Consider the following 27,790-nt stretch of genomic DNA (forward strand, 5'->3'; position numbering starts at 1 on the left):
AATGAAGAAAAAAAATCAATACGTATTTGATTTAAAAGTTTTTGTTTTCTTTTTCTCTCTAAAGCAAATTGTTTCCTAGCCAGAAATCATATGGGAATTTAATTAGCTAAAGTCTAATTAAATACCTTTTTAGCCCAGTCAGTTCAATAAATATTAATTACGAGACATTAGAAAAAAAAAGAAAATGTTTTACAAATAGCATAATGGGAAAAATATAAAGGCATTTTTAGGTGTTTATTTGTTGGATTCTTTGTTTCTTTTTTTTTTTTTTTTTTTCCTTTGTGCTTGCAAAATTACAGAACACAATGAAACTGTTCTACATTGTACTTTGAGATGGTAATGGTGCATTTTAAAACAGAACGTGTCATGGGATATTCTCCAGCAAATTTTGGGCAAACAAAATGTTTGATGAATATAGCAGATTATTGTAGCTTCTAAAGGTCCATTCCACTTTTAGAAAAATTGATGATTATTATGTTGCTTGGAAAGTGTGGAAGGTGTGTGAAGGAGAGTTTTGCTAAATCACACTGATACAGCTTCTTGAAGCACCTGTCCTTTCCAAACCAAAATTTTCTGTATTGCATTTATTTAAATTACCTTACTCCCTTTACCACCACATTTTATAGTGATTCTGTAAAATAGGGGAAAGTGGTCATCTCTGTTTTATAGAATGATGAAAATCTAGATGGACTCCCAGTGAATTGAAGGTCATGTAGAAAGACTCTGACCAATGAAATATTTATTCTAGGACTCTCAAATTTGAAAGCAATTATCTCAGTATCTCAATCATTCCTTTGATGAATAGCAATATTGACTAGGAAATCTTGATGAAGAAAACAATGTCTTTAAAAAATAAAATTAAAACCAAAATCATATCCTAAGTAAAATAAATAAATAACATTCTTATTTGAGTCTTTATTAAGAACTGTAATTACCCAGCAGTACTAACCAAAGCACAATTTTCAGGATATCATCAGCTGACCACTTGATCAGTTTAAAAATTTGGGGACCTCAATTTCAGAAAGTGATTTTAAATGAACTTATTTTCATGTATTACTTAATCTTCAGAAATGCCTAAAATTAATCAATTGCCACTCTCTACTCCAAGCAACAGGTGCCTATGTATACCTACCTAATTTCTTTGGTATAAGGAGCAAGTGAGTAAAATTTAGGCAATTTTGAAATCAGCAAGGAGACATTGAAACTCCACCTAAGCCCATGTTAGATGTGTTCTGAGTATATATGACTTGATCATCTTCAGGTCTCCTCCAGTGCTAGTTGCCTGTTGCAATAAGTAGCATTTATTTTTTGAAATCACAGTTAGTGCAAATACAACTGACCTTATCAGTTGAATATCAGTCTCAAGACCCTTACTATGAACACAAGAAGACGAAGGCAACCTTTTATGTGATGCAGGATTGTTAATGTGGCATCTTCTCAAGGCCTCTGTTCTCCATTGCTGACAGGGCTTCACTGTATGTGCAGGATGATCTCAAGATGTGCTGGATACTCCAGCCTTCTTATGACTTACTGGCATGTTTTATCCTGCTTCATTTAGAGAACCTACTTTGGCAGGGGGTTTGGACTCGATGATCTCTGGACGTCCCTTCCAACTCCTACAATTCTGTGAATCTGTGAATCCTTTGGCTGCAGTTTGAGGCAAACCAGCACTCCTCCCAGTACAGTTCCTCTACCTATATGGACACATGTGGACCTCTTGCAAACCACATGTGATTCGGGTGCTACAAACTGGTCAGTCTCCAAGTCAGCCTAATTAGAACTGAGGAAACCTGGATGTCTGCAGAAAAACTGGATGTCTGCATGCTTCTCAGACTAAGAGAAGTATTTCTGTGCTTTTCAAGAGTAAGCTCTGATTGCTGCTTGGTGGTCAGATTTGGGAGTTTCAAATTGTCCTTTCCCTGGATTATTAGTTTTTCAATTCAGTAACCATCCACTGCAAAATAACACACACACACATGCTGCACTTCACATCCTCCCCTGCCCATGAATTACTGCAAGAATTCTTGGAGCAGAAAGTGAACAGGGAGGGGAGAAATAAAAAAGCAAAACACAACAAAGCTAAACAAAACACAGTAAGCATGCATTCCCTTCTGCTTAGGGGAATCTCCTAGTTACTTCCACTTAATGTCAAGATCCTGCTTTGGTTCAGCTGTTTCCAACATAATGGTCTTTTCCTGACACTTCAGTAGCAGAGGAGGAAGGTGTCTATGGGGATACCCACCTAGAGAGGATCTCCACTTTCTCATAACTGACATCCACAGAGCCGTTTCCTTGGTTAGATCTCAAAACTGAAGATTCAAGCTGTGGCTAAGAGAATGCTTGTTTTTAGAACTCTAGGAATGTTTCTAAAGGTCACTATATCATTTAGCCATATGAGAACCAATTCCAGTGTGTGTGAAGCAAGTAGCAGTAACATAACCTGTAAGTATTTGTTGCCATATTTTATCCCTCTGCATGACTCAACACTCATTTTTCTTGTGTGCCCTGATTGATATTCAGACAGGAGATAAATTTGGTAGCGATATCAAAGCACAGAGTCTGAATTTTAAAGATCAGACTAGGATTTGGTTTAACCTCTTTCAAAACTAAGCCCCTTCCCCTGTGCTATAGTTGTAAATTTTTTCAAGAATTATATATGCCACAAGGAACTTAAAAGTTAATAAATATTATTGTGTCAAATAAAATAAAATCAAACCTTCTCGCCCGGACAAAGATCAACTTCAGTACTGCATAATATATGGCTTTAGCCCCTGGCAGTGGGTTCTGAGATTTAACAGCATTTGAGAAATTTGAGTGCACAACAGTGGGTTTGGATTACAGAGTATCTAAGCTACAAGAGAAAACTATCTTTAAAAAAAAATACTAAAAAGGTGGTTTATGAGGTGAAAAAGTAATTTAAATGGTCTTTTAAAATTTAGAAGAAGTAGTGCATCAAGACTTTTGGAAAAACAGAGCAACGATTTTTTTGTGTACTTTATAAGAAGATTTTTTTCTTGGTCTAACAAACTATATAAATCAGGGAGAAGTAATTTTTAGTTGCATGCAATGAGTTTCCAGTTTTGCAAGCCCTCTTTTTGCTGCCTACTGCTATAAGAGTGAAAGCTGGCAACCTCTGCTTTCACACCGTAACCTTGCTCAGTGTATGAAAAGAGTATTCCTCAGGAAAATGCAGCTTACTTTGGAAGTACCACAGCTACCTGCAAAGCAACAGATAAAAAAAGCAATGCAGTTGAGCACCAATAGGTAGGGCACTGAGAAGAGAAGGTACCATTTGCAATTGCATAAGACCTTGGCTACCCCATAGAGAAGGAGTGACATATTAAAGAAGATAGGAAGCAGAGATAGTGAAATGAGAAAGAAGACAGAACCATGGCTTTATGAGGTGAGACTAAAGAGGTTTGGACTCTTCAGCTTAAGGAGAAAGCTGAGGGCAGTTCAAGGTTTTACATTCTGTAAAAATAAATAAAATATAAAATAGAAATAAAATGTAAAATATAGAACATAAATCATACAGTATAGAATATAGGGTATAAAATACAGGATATAGAATAATATAAAATTAATATACAACCATTAACTGCCACCCAAAGGTTCTGCATACTCTGAAGAGGCACTTTGTGAAACTAGCTTAAAACAGATAAAAGCAACCCTTTTTTCACCTCACTTAGTGAATTTCTGGAATTTGTTTCTACAGAAGATTGTGAGGCAGGAGCTATCAGTATGTTCAAAAATAAAATAGAGACATTAATGAACATAAGGTCCATAAATGGTTGATAAAGAGAACAGAAAGGTTTCCCTTCTAGTATCACCTGTTGACTGGTGGAGAATGATGATAATGGGCTTCCTATGCTTTTCTTAAACTGTGTCTCCTACTGCTACTGTGAAAGACAGCCTGCTAGGTGGATAAAACAGAATAATTGCAAACAATAAAGAGGGACAGTCATTTTTCAGTAAATATTCCTATATTGGAAGACAGTGTTAGTAATGTAGCCATAAAATGTAAAGTGAGTGAAACACTATTAACTCCAACCATAACTAATAGCAATATTTAACAACAGTTACTAAAACAGGATTTTAAGATAAGCAAAGCCAGATAATACTTGTTTAAGAACTTAAGCATATGTCCAAAAAATTATTCGGATCACAAATGCCAACATTCTATATTCTGGAGATGTGGACATGTTCCAGAATATAGCCATGCTTTGAATATGTATAAGAAATATTTTTTTTTTAATATGGAAAACTATAGATCTGCAGATTTACAAAAACATCCCAGATAAAGTAGTTGAATGGCTTATATAAAACTCAAACCAATGTTTTTAAAAAAATCTTTTTAATTTAAAAAAAAAATTCTGTTATTTTTAATGGGTTTTTTTATCAATGGGAACAGATAAATACACAATAAAACCACATGTACAAAAGGCACAGTTTTACTTATGGCCAAATGCCTAGGAGGTAGCAAACAACGGACAGGTCATCCCTAGAGCTTGCAAGCAGACCATATGCATTTCGAATCTAAAAACACACATCTAAGACGAGAATATAGGCCATGGTAATGCAGTGGCAGATAAGTTGAAGATCACCCTGCTCATTGCAGGTGGGTTGGACCGGAGGACCTTTGAAGGTCCCTTCCAGCACAAACCATTCTATGTTTTCCGAATTCTATAATTCTATGATTCTATGATTGTATCTTGAACACTATGATTCTGAAATGGTCTTAGGATGACAAACTTACTGTCACTGACAGTAACTTCCAAGTACTACTCTGTAACCAAAAGGGTTAATATGATCCTAGGGTTATAAACATGGAAATATTCCAGAGGGTAAAGAATCCAACCTTATGTTTGTCAAAGTTATAATGCCTGCTGTAATTCTGGCAACAATTCTGCTCTCCATATGTTAAGAAAGATACTAACATGCTTGGAAAGGATTCAGAAAAGAACCACTGAATGACTGATGGACTGGCAAATATGCATAACAGTGAAAAATTGGATGAAGTCAATCCACTGAGTTTATCATACAGACCACAAGGAAGAGACTCCATTATGTGCCATAATCAGCTATAAGAAGAAACAGAACTTTGATAACATATCTTTATTCTAGAAGGTAAATATATTGAAAGTGTCGCTTGGAAAATAGATGAATTCAAAATAGAAATAAAATAAAAAGTTTTAATGAGGCAAATATTACCGTAGATGATGGGTGTTCATTTTCATTGAAACCATTAACAATTACAGTGTTTATTCACTGACTTTTAAAACAAAAGACTGCTGGCATTGCATGTAGAAAGATGAGGGCTGTTACTGCTGACAGCACTTTCTACCTGGAAAATGAAAGTCTCATAACAGTGGACCTTCCATGGTTATTAAGTTACGCACTGTGTGATAGCAATCTGTAGACTTCACGACCTGCAGAGACTCCTGTAACTGCCCCTTCCCATTCTTTAACAGAGGAATTTTTAACATAGATCCCTATTGTATCCTTTTTATGCTCTGTGTGCAAATAGTTTGTCATGGCATTGATGTTTTGGATTTGTATTGCGAGGTTTTGGTAGCTGGGTGGGGCTACAGTGGTGGATTCTGTCAGAAGGTGCTAGAAGCTTCCCCTATGTCTAATAGAGCCAATACCAGAAAGCTCCAAGGCAGACCTGCTGATGGCCAAGGTCAAGCCAATCAGCAACAGTGGGAGAACCTTTGTGATAAAATACATAAGAAAAAAAAAAAAAAACAACAAAAACCGAACAGCAGGTTTTACTCCAGGGAGACAAGGAAAAGACTGTGGTGAAGCAGTCTGTCCCCCTGCACCCATTGAAGGATGATGGGAAGTATATTCTACCTACAGCCCATGGAGAAACCCATGCCATAGAAGGTGGAGACACCTGAAGGAGGCTGTGAACCTATGGGAATCCCATGCTGGAACAAGCTCCTGGCAGGACCTGTAGCTCCATGGATTGTCCACACTGGTACAACTTATGGAGGACTGTGCGCTGTGGGAATAACTCATGTTGGAGAATTTCATGGAGGACGATTTCCTATGAGAGGGACTCCACTCTGTTCTCATCTTGAGGAGAAAGGAGTGGTAGAAACAACATGTGATGGACTGACAACAATCCCCATCCTCCATTCCTTTGTTCCACTGTAGGTTACTAAGTACAGAATCAGGAGTAAAGTTGATCCCAGGAAGAAGGGAGAGGTGTGGAGAGGTGTTTTAAGATTTGGTTTTATTTGTCATTATTCTGTTTTGCTTGGTAATAAATTAGATCATATTTTTCTAAGTTGAGTCTGTTTTGCCTGTGACGGTAATTAGTGAATGATTTCTTCTTGTCCTTATGACAACCTTCAAACCTTTTGTTGTGTTTTATTTCCTCTGTCCAGCTGATGAGGGCAGTAATACAGTGGGTGTGGTGGGCAATGTGTGTCCAGCCATGGTCAGCCCACGACAATACACAATATTATCCAGGCATGCTTAAGTGTCCTGAACAAGGACATCTTTTCATATCTTATTGATTGCATGATTGTTGCAGAACTTATCAGTATGATCAAAATTAAGTCATTCTGAGGAAAATTGTTACTCTTACAACTCACTGACTGAGAATTTTCCAAAGTGCTCTATACTACAGTGAGACAACTTGGCATACCCAAACATGCAAAAAAAACCCCGAAAAAAAAGAATTCTTCTATTTTAATTCTTACAAGTTCATGCAACTTTCCAGAATATTTAAGAATGTCAAGTCTACCAGACAATGTCAGAAAGGGACTATTGATCATTTCTACTCAAGATAAAATAGGTATGTAAAAGGCAAAGTCTATTCTGGTCATAATTTTGCTTTCAGTTTTCTGGTAAATGTATCCAGCAGTGCAGAACTGGAGATTAAAAAGTCATTTCCAGGTAATTCTGGTTTTCTGATGTACAAGAGAAGGAAAATCAGCATAGCACACATGAGAAGAAAGACTCTGATGTGCAACACCAAGTCAAATCCTTCAGAATATTGAATTTAGGAAAACACCTGCGGATAAAATATTATCAAGAGAAAGTGCAAGATCAAATACATGCTGAAACATCTTACATGCTACCCTACCAGTCAGATTCATCCACCTGAACCAGCAATACACTGTAATTATTTACTGCATCTCTTACCACCTTTGTGAATCTGAAACTGCACATATCATCAACCTATACAAAATGCCAGTTGGCTGTGAAGATACCAAGTAGAATTTAAAAAAAAACCCTAAAAAGCATGAAAATATCTGCTTCAGAGTTTGAAAATTGGAACAGAGGTTCTTGAGCTTCTTCCCAGTTTTTCTACACATGTAGACAGAGCTTCTTTCTTTTATTCCTCTTCCAGGTTATAATTGAATAATGTTATATTTAATTTCATAACCTCATACAGCTAAAAAAATATCTAAAGCCTTAATGGATAAAATCTATATAACACATCTCTATTAAATATGGGTGCAACGAAAGTGTTTCTCTCTATACACCATGGCTTTCAAACTCAACCTCAGAGTAGCAAACTTCCTGATAGCCCCAAAACTAATAGGAATTCTTACCTGTCCAAAAATTCCTCTCTCATTACAGTGAGGTTAAACCTGAACATTTTAAAGTGTATACTTTCATTTGACCAGGTTATCACATGACCAGTCTTGAATGGAATTACTTTTTATTTGCTTGGTTGTCTCTTTTGAGGATGAGAACTTTCAAACTGATATTTTATGTTCCAATTTTGATTTTTCGTCATATAGAAGGATCATATTTTCAAGTTTTGCCTCAATACTAGGAAGGCTGAAAGCATTTTTCTCCAATGAAACTTGTGATTCATATGTAATGAATTGCCTCCAGGAGTGAATGCTTTAAGTACATGCTCATATATCATGGAACACGGAGTGTCTGATCAGTTAACTCTTGGGAGAAGGGATGTTGACTGCTCTTATGCCTAGAAAGGAGCTTAATGGCATCCCCACTTGATTTCAAGTAGCTTGGAGAATTCCCAGCCACCATCAGTTCTTCACTTACAAATATTAGCTATTTCTGAAAATTATTATTATTATTTTTTAGTCCCCAGGACTAGTCCTCACAGATTTTATACTCTTTACCAAAAGCTCACTGTCTTCCGTTTGAGCAAAATCACGTACAGGTCAAATGAAATTTTGCTCCTTGTGCCACCCCTAGGTTTAGCAGAAGCAGTGCTGCATTTCCTGAAATACCACACAGATAAGGACTCAGCATCATACCTCCAAGAAATGTTGGTCTTGCTGAGAATTCTCATCAGAATGATTAAATCTGGTCATACATACATTTGCTTTCCAGTGTTTGAAATGCTGCAGCTGTAACTGTGGTTGCTTAGATATACCTTATTTTAGCAGCAAATTAATATCCAGAACTTGTGGACCCTTTTGTTCTCATACCACAGGCTGACAGGTTTTCCTTGCAAGATCTCTCACCCCACCATTCACTTTGCTCTGATGTGAAAAAGGGATGCTAAGTGCAGTATCTCCTACAAAGCACCCTGAGATATCTCAGTAAAAGTCAAAGTGGATGTTCTATGTATGCATTAGTTATTTTAGATATCCAAAAGTAAACACGTTGGGTTAAACTGACAAGTGTATAAAGCAAAGGTAATGAAAATAGTGGAGTGGAATCTGTATCTTCAGAAAACATCTAGTTTATATCTGGAATAAGGTCCAAGTTCAATGAAATGAACACACAGAGGCCCAGTGCATCCCTCTGACATTGTATTACGGTGACTGCACAGGGAAATGCAGCAGCCATTATTTCCTCAGCAGTGGTGTAAATGCAGCCCCAGCTTCATGCAGTATGACATTTGCCTGATTTTCTCTTTCTTTGGGATGTCATCATGGAAACAGTCTTGATTACTTAATGTTCCTTAAAATGGTACTAGCTTAGCTAATCAATGTTATTCTGTTGTTAAGCAGGATATTTTTCCTTTCTGAAACAATATTGATTACCTAATTATTGCCATTAAAAGCACCCAAAACCAACACACATTTAAGCCAGTGATGGCATGGCTGCTATTAAAGCTCTCACCAGTAATACTATTCTATTTCTATTCAGTTTGCAAAGCTTCCCTATTTTTTAACATCTTCAGCTCTCTCACGGTCCTAATATTTAGCAACTCCCCCCCCCTCTCCCACAGCTTCCACCAGCAGACATTTCAAAATTAACAATGAGCGACAGGATCCAACAGCTTGTTCCAGAAAGCAGTGATAGAAGACACAAAGAAAGGGATATGGCAGCAAATATAGACATCGCACCTGTTTCTAATTTTTAAAAGTTAAAACTTAATTCCACCTCATTCAAACTTATTTTAGAAAGCAATTGACAACAGGAAAAATTATAAAATTGGCAGGAAACTAAGAATTGGGTGTTGAGAAATAAGAACTTCAAACTGTAGAATTAGAATGTATATGTGCATCTATATATATATATATTGCTATTGCATCATAAGGAGGATTTGGCTCCACAGCTGTATTTATGATTATTGAAGTATTCTTCTGTTTATATTTAGCTGTAAAATTAAACCTACTTAAAAGCTCTGATACTTCTTTAAGAAGGGAGCAGCCAACCTGTGTCTGTACTCATGGGATGTTTTAGCCTGATACTCAAAACACTGTTGGGGATTTGCTCTAGATGACAAATCACTCTCCTTTTTCTGACTTTTCACTGAGGCTTATGTGAATCATGAATTAAATATATGATTGCATATATGTTTGTGTGTGAGTGTGTGTATTCACTCATGCACAGTGCATTATACCTATAGTCTTTTGCAATATCTATATGTAGACAATGAAGATATAGTATCTTTTTTTCGCTGGTGTATAATACACATTGTAAGCAGTGGATTTGCACTGCAGGTACAATATGCATAATGCATAGACTATATAACATCTGAGGAGTTTTTAAGCCCCAGCTGTGCAAATGTTGTCATATAGTTACCCCACATCAGAGTCTTGAAAGCCCAGTAACTTTTAAGAAAGGGAAAGGTGATGATCTGAGAAGCAGCTAATGTGATAAGGTTTTTAAGCTGCAGCATCATGGGCAAAGGTAAGTAGACATGGTCTGATCCTTGGTGAGGTCTGCCATGCTTTCAGAGCTATGCTGCTACATGTTAAGGATTATCACAAAGGACCTTTAAGAATGAAAATATAATAGAGTCAGTATTTTTTTTCTCCAATGTGGCCCAAGATGTAGAAGGTGAAGTGATAATTCATGAACATGCCTGAGATTATGTCAACCAAGGCTACTGATGTGCAAATAGATAGAAATTGATGGTCCTTACCCATGCAGCTACAAAGAGCTACACTAAGCTTTTGTGCCTGAGGGAGACAGAAAGCCCTGCCTACATAATTTTTGTTTGTGCTCTTAGGTTCGCACACTCCAGGAAGATGGACAGATGAGGCAGATGTATTCAGACTTGTAAGCACTCTAAATACGGACCTGAAGGACAAGGTGGAACACAAAAATAAAACAAAACAAGTCAGAACTAGAATAAAAATCAAAATATTTACAGCCAGGAGGTGTTAGTAGTTACAAGACCAATCCTAACAAGTTTCAATAACAACTTTCGATATCTTCAGTAGAACTGGTCATTGATAAGCAATGTGAAAGTCAGCAAATTGAATTAAATTTGACTTAAATTGATTTAAAATCAAATAAATTCTTTAGAATATTTGAGTTTTGTTTCTGCTGGAATAATAGATTAAGCAAAAACATTAATCCACCATAGCATGACAGTTTTCTCCTATGATAACCTTGAAAAAAATTGCATTACTGCATAAACCAAACAGCCCACAGAACCAACTGGGTACCAGGAAATGGAATGTGGGGGCGGGGGGGGGGGGTGGGGGGGTGGGGTGGGGGAAGGAGGACAAAGGAAGAGTAAACTGTTACATTTCTTTCTCCTTGGTACAGTTTTTCTTGCCAAGAATGGACTTAAACTTGAGTTCCTTCTAGCTATGGGACCTGGCATACTGCCACATGTGTGTTCCTGCTCACAAGCAGCATCAGCATGCTGGCCACAACCTACTTCAAAAACAAACCAAGTCCAAAAATATCCTCCTCTCTAAACAGGTTGTCTTTGTGTGTGTGTGTGCGCATGCTTGCATGTGTGATTTATGCAAAAATCCTGTCAAAATATTCTGGTTCATCAAAAGTCTAATTTACATACATTTTTGGGACACTGTAGAGGCTGATTAACATGACATATCGCAATTCAGAAGGAATGTTGACTGAAGCGTTTTAGGAGCCTGGGATGTGGGAGCATGAGGTAGATAAGCATATGGAGCTCAGTGAATGAAACAGGAGGCTGCCTATTCTGCTATGATTTATGTTCCTCAACTCGTGAGAACTTGATGGCTTTCTGAGATATGAGATTTTGTTTAGAAAAATCTAGTACAATGGAAAAATCGTTATAGAGCTTTCTTTATTCCTCTTTTATATGCCCAGCTACATCTCCCATCACCTCTTAGAGGCACCAGGATTTGGGGTTTATTAAAGAGAAAAATAGTCAGCAGTATAGCCTTATTTATAAATAGTAAGTTAAAATATTTAATTGAAAGCATTTAGAAATTAGTTTTTATCACCTGGATTTAGAGAAACCGTAGCAACATTCATCCTGCAAAATAAAATTGAACGACATTTTATATTAGGTCTTTTAAATTTATGTGATAACTTACCCATGCATCTGAAACTAGATTAATTTTACATTTTCTCATTATTTATTTAATTCCTTTTATTTAATTGGATACTGACATTTCTGCGGAGCCTTAGAATATGAAAGAATCACGTAATTGTTCCCTAACTGCTTTCTGTATCACCAAAACAATGTAAATACCACTCTCTTGCCAAGTCCAAATCTCAACTAGTGGAAATGTTTGCTGGTAGCCTTCCTGAGAGGAAATCACCTCATGCATTATTCACACTGTCATAGCTCTGCTTAGTGACTTTACAGCAAAAAACCCCGGTATTTCACTGCAATGAATTACCCCTCTTCAACCCCAGCACCATCCACTACAATTAAGTATTGGTTTGCATGGGATGATAGTCCAGAGCGCAGGAGACAAAGGGGAAAGCACTCACCTTCCCAGTGTGAAATTATTAGCTGATGAGAGAATTTCACATTGTTATGACATATAAGGTTGCTTATTCCTTTATAATGGTATATTTATGCTGGAATTTTTATGGCAAATATTTTATAACTCTTGATAGCCAGTCATCCTTACTGGGAATGAGAATTAGTAAATAGAGAAGCAGTTCCAACAGAACAGAAACAATCAGTTTAGATCAGTTAAGAGCTACTGTTCTACTGGGACATTGCTCTGTGTTTCTTTCTTTCTTTGGGGATGTAATTTAAAAAAAGACCTTTATTAAAATATCTTGTTATGCCTTAAACTATTTGCCAACTTTGCAGTCTATCCAACCAAAGGCTCTCTACCCTTGTTCTTACTTCAGACATTCATTTATAAATATTTGGATTCAGAAGCATTTCCTGTAATAGTCCTAACTTGGATGTTTAATTTAGACATAGATGCCCCTGAACATTGAGCATTTATGACATCATAAGTAAGCACTGTGATTACTTATTTCAATATAGAGAGAATCTTTCTAACATTGTCCAAGAAAAGATGTATTCAGCCTAAGCTGTCCATAATGCCTAACAGAGAAGGGTTGAATCTTTGCAAGAAGCCACCGGTGGGAGCAGTTGTGACAGATTTTAAGAGTAAAAGGAGGGAGTCACAAACGTTGTGTTGTCTGAGGTTGACTTTCTGAGAAGACTTTTGCTGAGAAAGCAACAGACCTTCACCCGCTAAAGAATAGCATCATGGCTAGTCTCTGGACAGGATATGAACTCAATACTGCTAGCAGCTGTGGGAACATTTCCTAGACTATGCAGCAGATGTATTTCTCCATGAATTCAAGTCTTCATGTCTCCAAGTCACAGAGGCATGGCATGGTTGTGAAGAGATTTGCACTCATTGCAGATGGGTAGCAGTGTTTTTGCTATCTAGGGTAGACTGCAGGTGAAGGTTCCTGAAAAATTATTAAGCTCACAGGACAGTACTCTTGTTTGTTCCCCCTAGTTCCTTCCCAGGAAGTCATGCTGGAGGTCCCACTGGCCAGTTCACAGGTGTTCACTGTCACCACTGGGTGTCTCACCAACCATCTTTTCGAGTAGGTGAGGACAGTGAGGATCCTTGCTGTAGCTGCTCAAGGATGGAAGAACAAATTCAAGCACCAATTGCAGCTTACAAGAAGATAGGAATGGGTCTTCAGGTTACGGGGAGAAACACAACCACCCAATATCCAGCCTCGGAAAAGGTTGGCTTGTGGGCAACACTGACCCAAGGTTAGAAACTTTCTCATGGAGGATTTCAGCTGTTATTGCAGCTGCATTAACAAATAATGTTTTCTGACTAAAGAACAGTGAAAACCTGCTGTCTATCCAACAGATTTATTATCTTCCTTTATATGTAAAACATCTTGGTTTCATGCTTTGCATGGCACTGTGAAAGCATGTGGAATATTCCCTGTTCAGCTTAGAGTTCACATTGATACTACTATCATGCAATCAGTTAATTAGCTCTGAAGGGGTTAACAGGGATGGAGGAAAGTTCTTCTGAAAGCAGACTATGCCTGAAACCACACATTTTTTACTGCATTACCTTGCAAAAAGGCATCACACCGAAATAGCATTAAGGAAAGACAAATTAGACAGGAGTGTAGTAGCCAGGGGAGTCTTAAAGTTAATCCAGCGTATTGCTGTAAAAAAGCTTGCCATCTGGATCCTAGTTTGCTACAATATTGGAGCTTCATGGCATTTTCTTCCCTTCATCTTCATTTTCAGCTATCATTTATGAGAGAGCTGAAAAACCTGTGCAGTACCCCAGTGTTACAACCTGTGTGCTATAAGAAGCTTTCAGAAATCCCTGCTAAAGTGTGTAAATAGATAACTGTCTTCTACAACAACTCAGCACCTCTTTCTATGCCGGTAGCCTCTGATAGACTACCAGCCATGAAGCAGCGGTAATCATACAAGTGTTGGCACCCTCGAAAAGTACACAAAACCAGGCTCTCACTTTTTTTTTCAGGCAGGAGGGGTGATGCTGTGTTGCCTTTGCCAATCACTCCAGATCCAAATAACTCTACTAAGCTTTTGTGAGCTGTTTCAAATCCCTCTCTTTACCTCTGGTATCACAGGCAACAGCTACAGGGACCTCTTTGCATAAAATACCTCAAAACACTAAAGGGCTGGTTGGCTTGGTAAGTGTAGTGCTGGGGCTGAGAGACTGTAACTTAACAAGACACGTCTGAGGCTCCGGATGCCGGCTTTGACTAGCAAGGCAGAAGAGAAATGCATCAGCGATTGCATTTTATATGATCGACAAATCTGCTTTGAAGAGGACAGCGGGCGAGGTGGCCGAGAGGGCAAAATGAATTACCTCTCGCCTTCTCCAACGCGGTGGTGTAGGTCAGGAAGGAGCCATGGCATGCATTAAAGCAGAAGAGGATGCCTTATATGTCTTAAAGGGAATTAAACAGAGAGGTTTGGGAGAAGGGTTTTTTTTTCCTTGGTGTTTTTTTCTGTTTTTTTTTTTCTCATAGGGTCTGGCGAGGGGAAAGATAAAAGGTGATTGTTTTCAGATACCTATCATTGTGACCACACACGGGCAGGTTTTAGTTCCTACCAAGTGAAAACACAAATTCTCCATTTTGGCTACTTTTCCTGGAATAAAACCAAGCTTTAAAGGAACGGAGCCAGGTCTTCAGGTCAAAGAAATTCAAGCAGCACCAAGGGAAAGCACGTTTTTACACCAGTTTTTACCCATGTAAACAACTTCTGTTCAAGTAAACAGCTTCCTACTGATTTAGGGAGGGTAGTCTGATTTCTTTTCCTTGGAAACAGAATCTGACCCATCAAATCGTCTTTCTCCCATGTATTTAAACAGACTTTATTCAGTCCTTGCATATCTCATGCCACAGCATGCTATGACTACAGGGGAAAAAAAAAAAAGAAAAAAACCCAAAACAACAACCCAACAGAAACTTTGCATCTAAGCACCAGGCTGATTCAGATGTCATCACAAATTAAGACAGTTGAAGGGGACAAACAGTTTTTCACTGTCCCCTGAGGAGGAGACACTGAGTGACAGCCCACCGCAGGCTGAGGGATGGGGCAGCCAGGAGGCACAGCTCACCGGCCAGGCTGACCTTGCCACCGGTGAGCAGCACGGTCCAGCCAGAGTGAGGACAGGCTGCCAAAGAGGTGCCCCTGGACATTAAGCAGCTTAAATTCACTTTGTGCACACATGGTCACGCTTTTGAGAAGCAGGTACTTCACATCTCCAGGTACTTCACAGACACTGGGAGGGGTTTTTTTAAGGAAATAACCACAAACACCCTCAAGAGGATTTCTGAAGTGGTTTTCTATGACAGAATTCCTGCCTGGATGTTTTATTCTGCTGTGTAGTTATGAAGATCTGCAGCATGACCTGTTAATAGGGTATTTTTTCTTAATACAGAAGTCATTGAGATCTGCAGATAGCTAGGATTATTTAAGTTTTCTAGATTAATTATCTCTAGGCACACATGCAGATGCACACATGCTGCCTCTGTATTTTCAAAACCATTCTACTTCTACCTGCAGGGGAGGACTGTCTCTGCTGCTTGTACAATTTTGATAAATTACAAACAGGGGAATTTTCCTAGGGGGAGATTAGTCAAATCACTTTCCGCCCTTAAAGTACACCAAGTTTACAGTGGGTTTCTCTGTCCTTAGCAGCATCCCAAAATAAGTTTTCAGTCAGTGCAAACACAGGATGTACCAAGTTAAAATTTAATCATCATAACATTAGCAATGACTTGGAGATGCTCAGAAGAAACTGTATAGCATTAGGGCAATAACATCCCATGATAGAGCAGCATCTGAACCGTGCTTCATTTTCATTGCTGATGACCTGTTAGCAACAGAATCCACAAGTATAAGCAAGAGATCAAGTTGGATGCAAGTAAATAAGAGGTACAGCCTGCTATTTACTGCAGCACACGCTTATAGCTATTATGGTTATTTAAAGAAACACTTATACATTGCTTATCACAATATCTCAACCTGCAGAATTCTTTGATCTAAGATCCCATCCCCTTGAAAAGTCACAATTACCATAAAAATCTTTGGAGCAAAAATCCAAACACTATGAATATTCATTCTCTTCACAGCTGTTACATTTATGGAAATGCAATAACAGCAAACTTCTTGGATTTGGCAAAGACTTTTTACCAGATGAATACATGACAGTAAAAGTACTTAAGTGAAATGAAAAGCCTGGCTCATTCCCCTTTTCTAAAGTGTGCTGCAGTCCAGAGCATTTTGAAAGTTAATGAAAGAGTTTTTTTCAAATTTCAAAACATGTATGCAAATTTCAGCTGGCAGTGCATGCACAGACCGTACTTAATAAACACATCAGTTTGAAAGCAATGTGCCATGTCCACAGTTAAACAGCTGATGAATGGAAATTTTGCCCTGATAGAAATAACAGCAGTCTATTTGCTTGTGATATGAAATGCAGTCAGAGTTGTCACCTTCCCTGAAAGTTTAATCCGGTTATATAATTTTACCCCTTAACAAACAATCTGCATGGCTGAGGGGGTTAAATAAAGCAAAAAACAAAACCAAAGCCCCCAGAAGGTACCTGTCTATTTATTGCTAGGGTTTGCTAAAGCCCTGCTCCATCAGCTCTCACTGGAAAAATACATAGACCAGGAATGTCTGCAAGTGAGATGCACAGATAGAAACATTCAGCACAAGATGTAAGGTAAAGACTGCAACATACCTTCAGCAGCGTGCTCCTTCCTTCTCAGACAGCCAGTTCTCAAGAATATACACTACTGATGGGACTGGGAAAGTAATTGTAAATGGACTACTAATAAGTAGATTCATGAAACCAGATGTGACAGCAGGGTGTCACTAGGTCCTTTTTAAACTTGCCTCCAGTGCTGTCTCCTAGTTCCTCCAGACAGAATTAGACAGTTGCTGCTCAGATCAGAGCTGAAGAAGCAAGAGTGCTTTTTGACTGCAGTTGCTAATGCTCCACTTTCAGGGAAAGCGCAGAAGTATGTGTGTGCCTGCACTAACTGCACACACTCATCAGCCTGCTACAAGCAGGGAGATGTGATATGCATACAGAAAGAGCTGTGCAGGGAGGAGTAGTTCAGAAGCACACCCAAGCCTGCTCTGCTAGTGATTGCACCCTACTGACCTCCCTGGGCTGGATCACTGCTGTATAATTCATCAATAAGTCTATCAGTCAATAAGCAATGGATCTGAAATAGTGCATAAGGGGAGGGGAGAGGAGGGGGAACAAATGCAGCTTTAAGCCTTCAAACAGCAAACTTTAAAGATAGCTGTTTTACATTTCTCTGCCCTTAACGTTCCTACTGCAAATGTCATGGTCGATAGGTGAAGGCAATTGGATTTCATTTTAATTAATAATCTGAAAGAGGATTTCTTTAGCCACGATAAAGCACATTTTTGACAAGAGTCATTAATGAGAACTGTTATTATTCCAGGGGTTATAGGAGTACCAATAGATCCCAACTGTGATGGTGGCCCCACCAACCAAGGTGATATACAGGCTTGCTCTAAAAAAACAGAACTTAAACTCAAATTGGATATGACAAATTCAAGAAATATCAGTATCTTTACTTTTCATGGGAAAAGATGAGCTTCGGAGAGGGAAGAGTTATGCACAAGGACACACATGGAATTGGAAGCTAGATCTCCCACAGTGTATTCCAGTTTCTTACAAATAAAACCAGACTGCTTTTGTAGATACAACTAAAACATGAAGCATCCCAGGCTGCTAACTAACAATGACCTTTGGTATGAAACAAAGTGGCCACTGTCCATCTTTGGTTTTCATGTCAATTAATTCTTAATAGCAATATCACAATAAACCAGCGTTTAAAAATGCAATGTTTTCACATTAATTTGATCATGCAAAGTTGACTACTAATTCTGCTGGAATGTGCTTTCTCCTGGAAAAGTGAGCTGCCAGGTTAGGTTGCACACCTTCTTAAGAAAACCTTTAGGATTAAAATTGGTTTGGCTAATCAAGATCTACTCTACACTAAAGATCCCCTCCTAGATCCCACAGTGGGGCATTGGTTTGAAAATGAGTCATCAGCACCAGGGTCTAGCAGCCTTGGAGTGGTTCAGGAGATCATCCATCCCAGGACTGACTGTATCGTGCTTTATTTGTGAGGTGTGATAAGATCACAGCTCAAGGTAGTGTGGCTGCAGGCCATAAAGATAAACAGTAGGACATGAAAAATCTTCAGATACTTCTCCAGAGTAGCAGCATGTCTGCAGGGAATATTTTCCAAGTTACGGGAAGAGTTTCTTTTTGTCTTTTTTTATTTACAGACTACTGACCAGAAAAAATAGCCTCGAGTCCATTGTGTTTGCAGCTTTAATGAACAAACAATACAAGACAGACACACTGTAGGAGAGCTTGAAAAATGCAGTAATATTGAAAAAAATACACTAAAAAGTATACTAAACCCCCTATCTCTTTTTTTTTTTTTTTAATAGATGTATTGTTCTTAAATGCTATTATATTATCTGAGGAGAAAAATTTAGTCCCTGGAAAAAGTTTTGAAAACCAAACAAGAATAGTTCTGTGGAGTATTTTCAGAGGTGTGAAATGGAGCTAATTTAATTTGATTCTCTATCAGACTTAGCTGCAAGCAAACACTCCAGCTCTTATCCTGCATCAGACCTGGACATCCAGCTGTGTGACTTCATGGCCAAGAATGCCAGTGCTACCTAGAGCACATCAAAAAGAGTGTGACCAGCAGCTTGAGGGAGGTTATCTTCTCCCTCTGCTCTGCCTATAAATATCGAAAGGATGGATGTTGAGAGGATGGGGACAGACTCTTCTCAATGGTACCCAGTGACAGGACAAGGGACAATGGGCACAAACTGGAACACAGGAAGTTCTGTCTCTTACATGAGAAAAAACTTCTTCACTTTGAGGATGGCAGAGCCTTGGGACAGGCTCTTCAGAGAGGTTGTGAAGTCTCCTTCTCTGGAGATATTAAAAACCTGCCTGGACACAAGCCTGTGCAACCGGATCTAGGTGATTCTGCATTATCAGGGAGTTGGACTGGACAATCACTAGAGGTCTCTTCCAACTCCTAACCTGCTGTCCATCTGTGAATTCTAGGAAGTTTGGTTTGGTTTGGTTTGGATTTTTCTACTCCAGAAAAGGAAGCAGCTAAAAAAAAGCTCTAAACCAACAAACATTTACTCAAACAGTCAATACACAAAATCATAGAACCATAGGGGTTGGAAGTGACCTCGAGAGATCATCGGGTCCAACTCCCCTGCCAAAGCAGGCTCACTAGCTCATATTGCACAGATAGGCGTCCAGACGGGTCTTGACTATCTCCAGAGATGGAGACTCCACCACCTCCCTGGGTAGCCCAATAAACTAGTCCTGGGAGGAAAAATCAGTGCTTATAAGTTGAGAGCTTTCATGGAGAACTGAAATGCTGACATTACAGAGGCTTGTCCTTATCTAAAGACTGGCATTTGCTAAAGACACTAGAGATGCACATCAGTGTTGTAATGAGTGAAATGGACAATTCCATAGGTGAGGAAAGACCTGTGCAGAGGCATTTTGGGCACCCCGTAACGATGCAACAGGCTAGGGTCATAAAGGATGAGAATATTGTGACTGGAATAAAAGATTCTTACAACTCTTTTGCATGTGCTATATAAGGAGTACATCTGCATGGAGCACAGTGATGAGATGTTGATATCTCTGTCCTCCAACATGCCTAGAAGTCCTGTCCTCCCTCTGAGCATCTCCAGGAAAACCTGTTCCCAATTAGTCTGTTAGTCCTGCCTGAAATCAAAAGTTTACTTAAATTTATGTGAATATTGTCAGCATAGCACCATGCTCAGGGCAGTTTTTGATGCTTCTCAGTAGTATAGACTCACTGAGGCTCAGTGCCAGGCTAATCATGTTATGGATCTTTATTGTTCTCCTTATTGTAACATCTTTATTGTTACAGCTTTAAAAAAAAAAAGAAAAAAAATAACTAAAAAGAAGAGGGAATAAAGGAAAAAAAATCTGAGAATGGGTTTTATTGCATGTTAACTTGGGTTCAGAAAGAATTCTAAGAATTCTGGGATTTTTGCCAAATCTTTAAGACTCTGACAATACTTACAATTCATATTAAACAGTAAATAAACTACTAGTGATTTGGAAAAAAATAAAAAAAGAAAACAAACCAAGAAACAATCTAAAGATTCATTGAATCAATATCTCTTCGCAGAATAAGTAAACCCTCTAAATTATTTTTTTTTTTTACTGCAAGATAGGCACTTTTTATTTAAACAAACAAATATCGTCCTATTCTAGGAAAAAACCAAGTATGATACATATTGTGCTGTGATATGCAAAGTGGTCCATAGAATATTTAGCAAAGCAGTGACAATAGCAACTCCCTACAGTCTTCCTTTAAAGTACATTGCATTTCCCCCTAAAATAGACTGTCCAAAATGGCTAAAAGAAATCCCATTTCTTCTCATTGGTTTGCTCTGGAAAACAAACTTTTCAAAACAGTGCAAATATAACACTCAGAGATAACATTGGTTTTGCAAATCTTAACTTTTGTACTTGCTATGTTAAAAAAATATTTAAAATGATAAACTGTAATCTATCCTAAATCAATTGTTTTTTCTCAATGCTTCTTAATAAATAAGGTCTGGAATTTACATAGGAAGCAAAATAACAAGGTATCTCCCCTCCTGATTTTTCACTAATATTAGGCTAAATCACTCTTCAGATAAGAGTGTTAGGAAATGTACATGAGCCCAAAATAAATGAATAATTTTAAAAGGGTGGTTTAAGATGACTAGTACTGTTTAAGGTCTACCTAGATGGATGCTAGTCTACAGTGGGAGTCCAAGAAAACATGAACCTGATCACAGAATCTTTAAAATCATTGAATCATTTAGGTTGGAAAAGACCTTGAAGATCATCAAGTCCAACTGCAAAACTAGCATTGCCAAAATGGAAAGCTTCCAAGACCAATTAAATTTTCTGTCAGTTTGAGCTGTTCTCCTCAATTATTTGCTAATATACTAAAGTAGTTCTGGAAAAAAACTTTTTTGTTTTTTTTTTGTTTTAAGATTAGGATTATAAAATATATATAGAAAAAACCCCACATAAAACATTTTTCTGTGAAAATGTAGATCGTTATAAAAAAATTTAGCTAAAAATGACTGATTATATCATTTCTGTAATACCTTGTACTCCTACCATAACAACTGATCAGGTAGCTTATAGCAATTTTGCCTCCCTTTGCTTCACATGTTAAAAATAAGGTAAAAAAAAAAAAAAAGAGGAAACAAATACTGTATGCAACAACAATTTTAAAATAATGTATTCAGAATCCTACTATGAGAAATGCTTAAAGACCAATAAAGCAAAGTGGCATTTGATTACATAGGAACACAGAAGCCAGAACTGCTCCCATACAGTGGCAAGTTTAAACTAAAATTCATTTAATCCCATATGTTCTCTTTTTTAACACACAGGATCATCAGAAAGTTTCTTCATAGGAAAAAACTAAATTTTTACCTTCACAATTATTCTACCAAAAAAGATCTGTGCCATAAAATTCCTGATTAAAATTTAGTTTGCCTTTCACTCCATTTGCTTGTGTATTCCACATATCCCACAGTGTGTTATGTGTGGAACAAGAAATGGTATTACTGTTTCAATTCGCTCACCTGAGAGGATAAGTGACATGCTACCTTGTTAAGGGTCATGATGCAATTTTCAGTCCTCAAAGTTCTGTATTTTCTAGAGCATTCCTCTGTTTCACTATATCATTCTTTGTTGGAGGAAGTTAAATATTGCTAAACAACTACTTGGCTATTACTCCCAAACAATCACTCTCTTAGTGTTTTTATTCAGACTGTAAACGTCTATTTAAAAGAATTCTGCAGCCTATGAAGAAGGAAGAATCAGAATAAAGCAAGGATGTGTTTCCTTCAGCAGTTGCACCACACAGACATCGCTGTCATTACAAATAGCATTGTGCAAATGGTACCAGCTGCATACTCTACACAGGGCTTGGAATGTGCAGTGTTCTCTGCACAATCAAAAGTGCTTTCTGCAGCACTGGGGAACTGCCATTTAGGACTTGTTTGGTTTCATTTGGAAGATTCAAGGCTAAGGTAGACTTGAAGGACTGTATAACAACAAACCATTGTCAAAAGACCATAGAATGAATAAAATAAACTCTTAAAGCTTTAAGTAACTGGGAATAGGGCTCAAATAAAATTATTCTAAGACTCATAAAATCCAGACTCCATTGTTTCTCAAAAAAAAGCTTGTATTAGGATGCATAGGGGAAAGGCAGTAATGATCACTTCTATACCAAATTAATTCATTATGTTTGCACATAACTTTCATGCCTTACATGTACACAGAGCCCTGAGGCCACAGAAGCCAACAGAGTTCTGTCCATATGGACAGTCTTGAAGCTTCCACGGTGCCAATGCATTCCCAGGGAACTGCATTCAAGAAATAAATTAAAAAAAAAACCAAAACAACCCAAACAAGTCTGAAGAAGAAATTAGGGATTGCTCTTTTTTGCAGTTATTCCCTAATTGATTATTCCATGGGCTGTGTACCCTAGCATAACTCAAAAGGAGTAATGTTTCTGAAAAAAAATGGGGCTAGTAAGTAATCTCCAGTTTAAAATATTTTGGGTTTTTTGAATGGTCTTTAGTCATTCCATAGTATCCAGTCTCTTTTTGTCTGTATTGTAGCTCTTGCTCTCGTCCATTCAAACTAGATCCTTCCAGCCTTTCAACTCCCTTGAAAATTTCAGATGTTATGTTTAGTTAGTACCTATCAGTGCAACTATACAAATTCAACTAAAAGAAAAGGAAAACATGAAAGCCCCCACGATAGGAATTTCTCTTCCTTCAATAACAAATTACACCTACCTATAAAAAAATAAATTACATTATTTGTCAAATATATCATGCATGAAGGAGATCCTTGACACCTTCCATAGGTCATAGATGGTCATTTTCTGCAAAGATGCAGTGATTTCCAGAGCAAACGAGTTCAGCCTAGAGCAACAGCAGTCACTTTAGGTGGTAAAGCACCTGGAAATCCCATTTCCCTTAAAGGTGAGAGGAAAAACTTTTCTACATAGTACATCCAGTTCACAGAATCACAGAACGTTAGGAGTTGGAAGGGACCTCTAGTCCAACCCCCCTGCCAGAGCAGGATCACCTAGACTAAATCACACAGGAACACATCCAGGCGGGGTTTGAATGACCCCACAACCTCTCTTCCTGTGTTTGCATGTATAGATAGGCATGTATAGATAGGTGTATGCATAACATTAATGATCCATTACAAACATTCCAGAAGATGAGGGATGATTATATATAGATATGTATACGTATATCTATATGTGTATATAGAATTATCTAATTTGAACATAAATAACTGACATGCATACATACATATGTGTGTGTACTTAGGGATGCATGTGTGTGTATATAACATAGACTGTATGTATTCACATAAACTCCTTTACTGACATTACGCTTTTGTCAACTTCCCTCACAACAATATGGAAATATTATTGCCTGAGAATAGAAGGTATTTAGGAACTTAAAGCCCATATCTCGATACTATACTTCTGTTAGCATTCCACATTTCACATTCTAAAGATACTGACTTTTTTCTCCTCATACTTTCAGAGCAGGGGTATATGAATGTCATTCAAGCAAGGCTGTGTATTTAACCTGGAAGACACATTTTTTTCTTTAACACTGAACATTAATAATTTACTCTCTAAGATATTAGAAGAGCATCAAATTCCACTTGTATTTTTACAAGATTTGTATGTGACAGCTAGTATTCTAGGTTCATTTCATGAGCAAAGTTCTTTGAATGTGGTCTAGACATAAGAAACTGCTTTCCTAAGTTATGAATAATAAGTGATTTTAATACTATACTTGAGTTTTCTGTAACATTTTTATTTATGAAAATTAGTGGCTGACAAGGACCTGTGAATTGGAATTTGTACCAAAAGTCAAACTTGGAAGAAAAAAAAAATGCAGAGAGAATGTGATGTGACTGCTTGATTACTTGTATTTTTTTTCCTCTATGCTTATGATCTATTTTGCACTGTCTATTTTGAAGTCAAGATGAAAGTCAATTCAGGATGAAGTCACAAGGACAAAGAGGCTGTAATTTAGAGGACTGATTCTGGTCTCATTTACAGCTGTTTTCACAGAGGTATAATTCTTCAGCTTTCCTTTATGAAACTCTCTTCTTCAAGAAAAACTGGTGAAAGATCAAGTCCTGTTGATTGCTAATAAAAGTAGGACGCAGTCCTAAATAAGTGGTCCATTTACAGGTATCTTTTACATGTTCTTATAGCTGATTTAAAGTCATGGCCCTGAAATACCAACTGGAAAAGGATTGTTTTCCCTGTTAGCCCTAGCTAATATGCATCGACGTATTTTCATTAGTAAGAAAGCAATTAGAGGCACAAATGTCAGACGTGAAGAAGACACTAGGCTATTCGACTTCTTCAACAGCAATGTCCAACCCATCCATCCCTTTTTTCTCTCTGTGATGCTGTTAATGCACCTTTGAGAAGGAAACTGGACTGCATTACTATTGAAGTATTTACTGTACTGGGCTGTGAAAACCCATGTGTCTACGTGTTTAATTAAAGATGCATAGATAGGAAGGATATGAGGAGTTTTGGTGTATGTGCAGATTTCAAAAAACATTTAAAAAAAATTCATTGACATGTAAGGAGAAGTGTTCCAAAGTGATGTGGACGCTATAATATGCACATATTAATGACCTGCTCTTAAACTAAGTATTTAAAAGAGAATAAATTTGAACCTTGGCCAGAGTACATGGTCTTTCAAAAATCTTTTCTCCCATATGGATCATTCAAACAAAAAATATTAAAGACTTTCTCTAAATTAACTTTGTGAGAAAGAAAATGTAAGTAAAAGTTTTCCTCCTTGTCCATAATAGTCAGAAAGCTGTACTGTCTCCAGCTATACTAATTCACATAAAAACAAATAAAATTTTAGACATCAATTGCCTTTATTGCCAATTCTAACTTTTCACTGGAGGTGTATGTGTGTTTTTGGAGGGGGGAGGTTTTTCTGAGCCAATTTAATGTCAGAAAGTTGGATGAGATCACAACCCTGGGCTTTAAGTAATTCAATATGCTACAGAGCTAAAGCCCCATGGTCTGTGTCTGCCTTGAACTATAAATAAAAGATTCACCATATTTATTCTCTAACTTTGTTTTTCAGTAGTGTCCTGTGATTCCTATAAATTTGTATCCCAAAGAGAAAAACCCAAATGCTAGAGTGCAGTAACCAAACTCATGGAAACTGTTGTTAGAACAGAAATATGGAAATCCTGGAATCCAAAATCATGATAGGATACCTATCAGTACTGTTGCCACAGTCTGAAAAGCATCAGTAGAATACTTCAGGCATAGAGAAGTTCATATATTGAGAAGGATCAGTATGGCATACTACTGTGAAACAGGCAATTTCACTGCAATAGAATAGAATGACAAAAAGTCATGTCATATTCACCGTCATTTATGTACTTAAACAGTACACGTATGTCCAACACCAATGGATAACAATAGTGTTCTATTTTATTGCTGGGCATTTTAGATCCGGATTGAGCAAAATATTTTTTATGCAGCACCAGTGGATGAGAGGAGTATCAATAGGAAGCATAACTGTGCTGGTGTAAATACTGCTGGGTCAGACGAAAGAAGCAGTGGCAGCATAGTTAGTGAGGTGCTAATTGGATAATGTGGTGAGAAATAGAGCTAAGTACAGAGGAAGGGCAGAAGGCTTAGATAACTAGAACAAATGTGAGTGCTGAGCTCTAGGAACAGATATAAGACAGAAAAAATGGACTCAAAGTTTTTTGATGTAGTAAATCTTTACACTGGAAGAGTCAAAGGAAACAGAAAAGACTGAGTGCTACCGAATGGTGTAGAAACTCTCAGGCTGGACCCATCTGATGACTCCTTCATTAAAGCTCAGAAAAAAACAGGCTCTTCCAAAAAGCAAGGAAATAAAGCCAAGCCTGGTTATAGTTTTGTCTAAATGTGAGACTCGTATATGAACTATTTGATGCTTAGTAAACAATATCCTTTCTTAATATTTTTTTTCCTTTGATATCAGTAATTGCAGTTGTAAAGGTGCCAGAATCCCTCCAGTCCTTGCTGTTTAAACATCATGCTCAGCTTCCCTGGCTGGGCTTCATATTCCCCTTTATCAGAAAACTGGGCAATCAGAGTGCTACCATGCAGAGTATAAAGTCATTCCCAGTGTGCCCACAGTTCACACCCCAGTAGGTGGAAGGCAAGCCCGGGGTAAAATTTTCAGAAGCGGGTCATGGTGGGATGTATACTCTGTGTTATGCAAGTATTTCTTCCTTTCTTTTAACACAGAAATGCATATCTCAGCCAAAAGATTTTTAAAAGATATAGGAAAATATTAAGTAAACTTTTGGGGGTTTTCCCCTGAATGTTCAGTAAGACTGTGGATTATCTCCAGAGAAGAAACATGGAGACTTCATTGGTCTGAAACACTTCAAACAGAACTGGAAAGGCATGACCAAGGAGTGCTTCTTCAGCCCCAGGAGGACAACTTAGTAGGTACCACCAATCTCCTGTTCCTGTAAGTTTATTTGAAAATATCCTCGTTCACAAAGATTCATGCCCTGTTGCTAAGCAGCAAATCTGCACATTCCTGGCTCACCCTTGACTTAGGAAGGACCAAACTGATGTCTCGTTTGCCATCATGGAACTCCAGAGATCAATTAGCTTTCCAGGCTACCCTAGGTGTAACTAAAATGCTCAAAGTTACAAGCATATCCATGAAATCAGACACTCATTCCTGTTTGTTTCTACTTGGCAAAGAGAACTTGGCTGAGAAGAAGGAAAAACAAGTTAGAGATGTGGTGACGAGGGGGAGGGTTCTTATTCTTCAGTATGTCACAGTATATGTCTCTCAGACTACCTTTTTTTTTCCTGTGAATTGTAAAAGGAGATTGCTGAAATCTATTTTATAAATAGGAAGAGCTGTGGGTTGCACTGTGTAGTAGGAGCCTAGGTAGTGTAGTGTTGAAACGTTCTTTCTGGAGAGGAAATGTATCCTCTTCTTGCTTTCCATAACAAGAAGAGGATACATGCTGACTGCCCAAGAGAATCCACCACTGGATTCTCATGTTTCAGGTCTTTGCCATTGCATCTCTAGATCAGGACTGCTTCTTTGAGGTAAATGTTTTAAGATTTCCACTAGATGGAAAATGGACAATGCTTTTTCACAAATTTGGAAGGCATCGTCAAAACAGTATCCTTAAGCTTCTATCTTATGCCTGCCTTTTTCAGAGAAATGTTAAAAAGAAATTCAAATACACTCCAAATAAATATTAGTGACTCATTCCAAATTCACTTCTAGGTTACCAGGGTTCATTCTCTGCATGGCTTTTCATGAAACTGCCCTCTAAGAGGTTTTTAAGGGGCTTTTCCTAACAATAAAAAGCCTCAACAAGAGCTTACTGTATTTGTCTGAGTAAAGGCACAGATAGAAATAAAAACAAGCTTATAGAAGAAAGAAAATAATCAGCCTGGTCTGAAGCTCCCAGAA

The sequence above is a fragment of the Gallinula chloropus genome (assembly GCF_964237585.1).
Source record: "Gallinula chloropus genome assembly, chromosome: 1".
Taxonomy (NCBI): Eukaryota; Metazoa; Chordata; class Aves; order Gruiformes; family Rallidae; genus Gallinula; species Gallinula chloropus.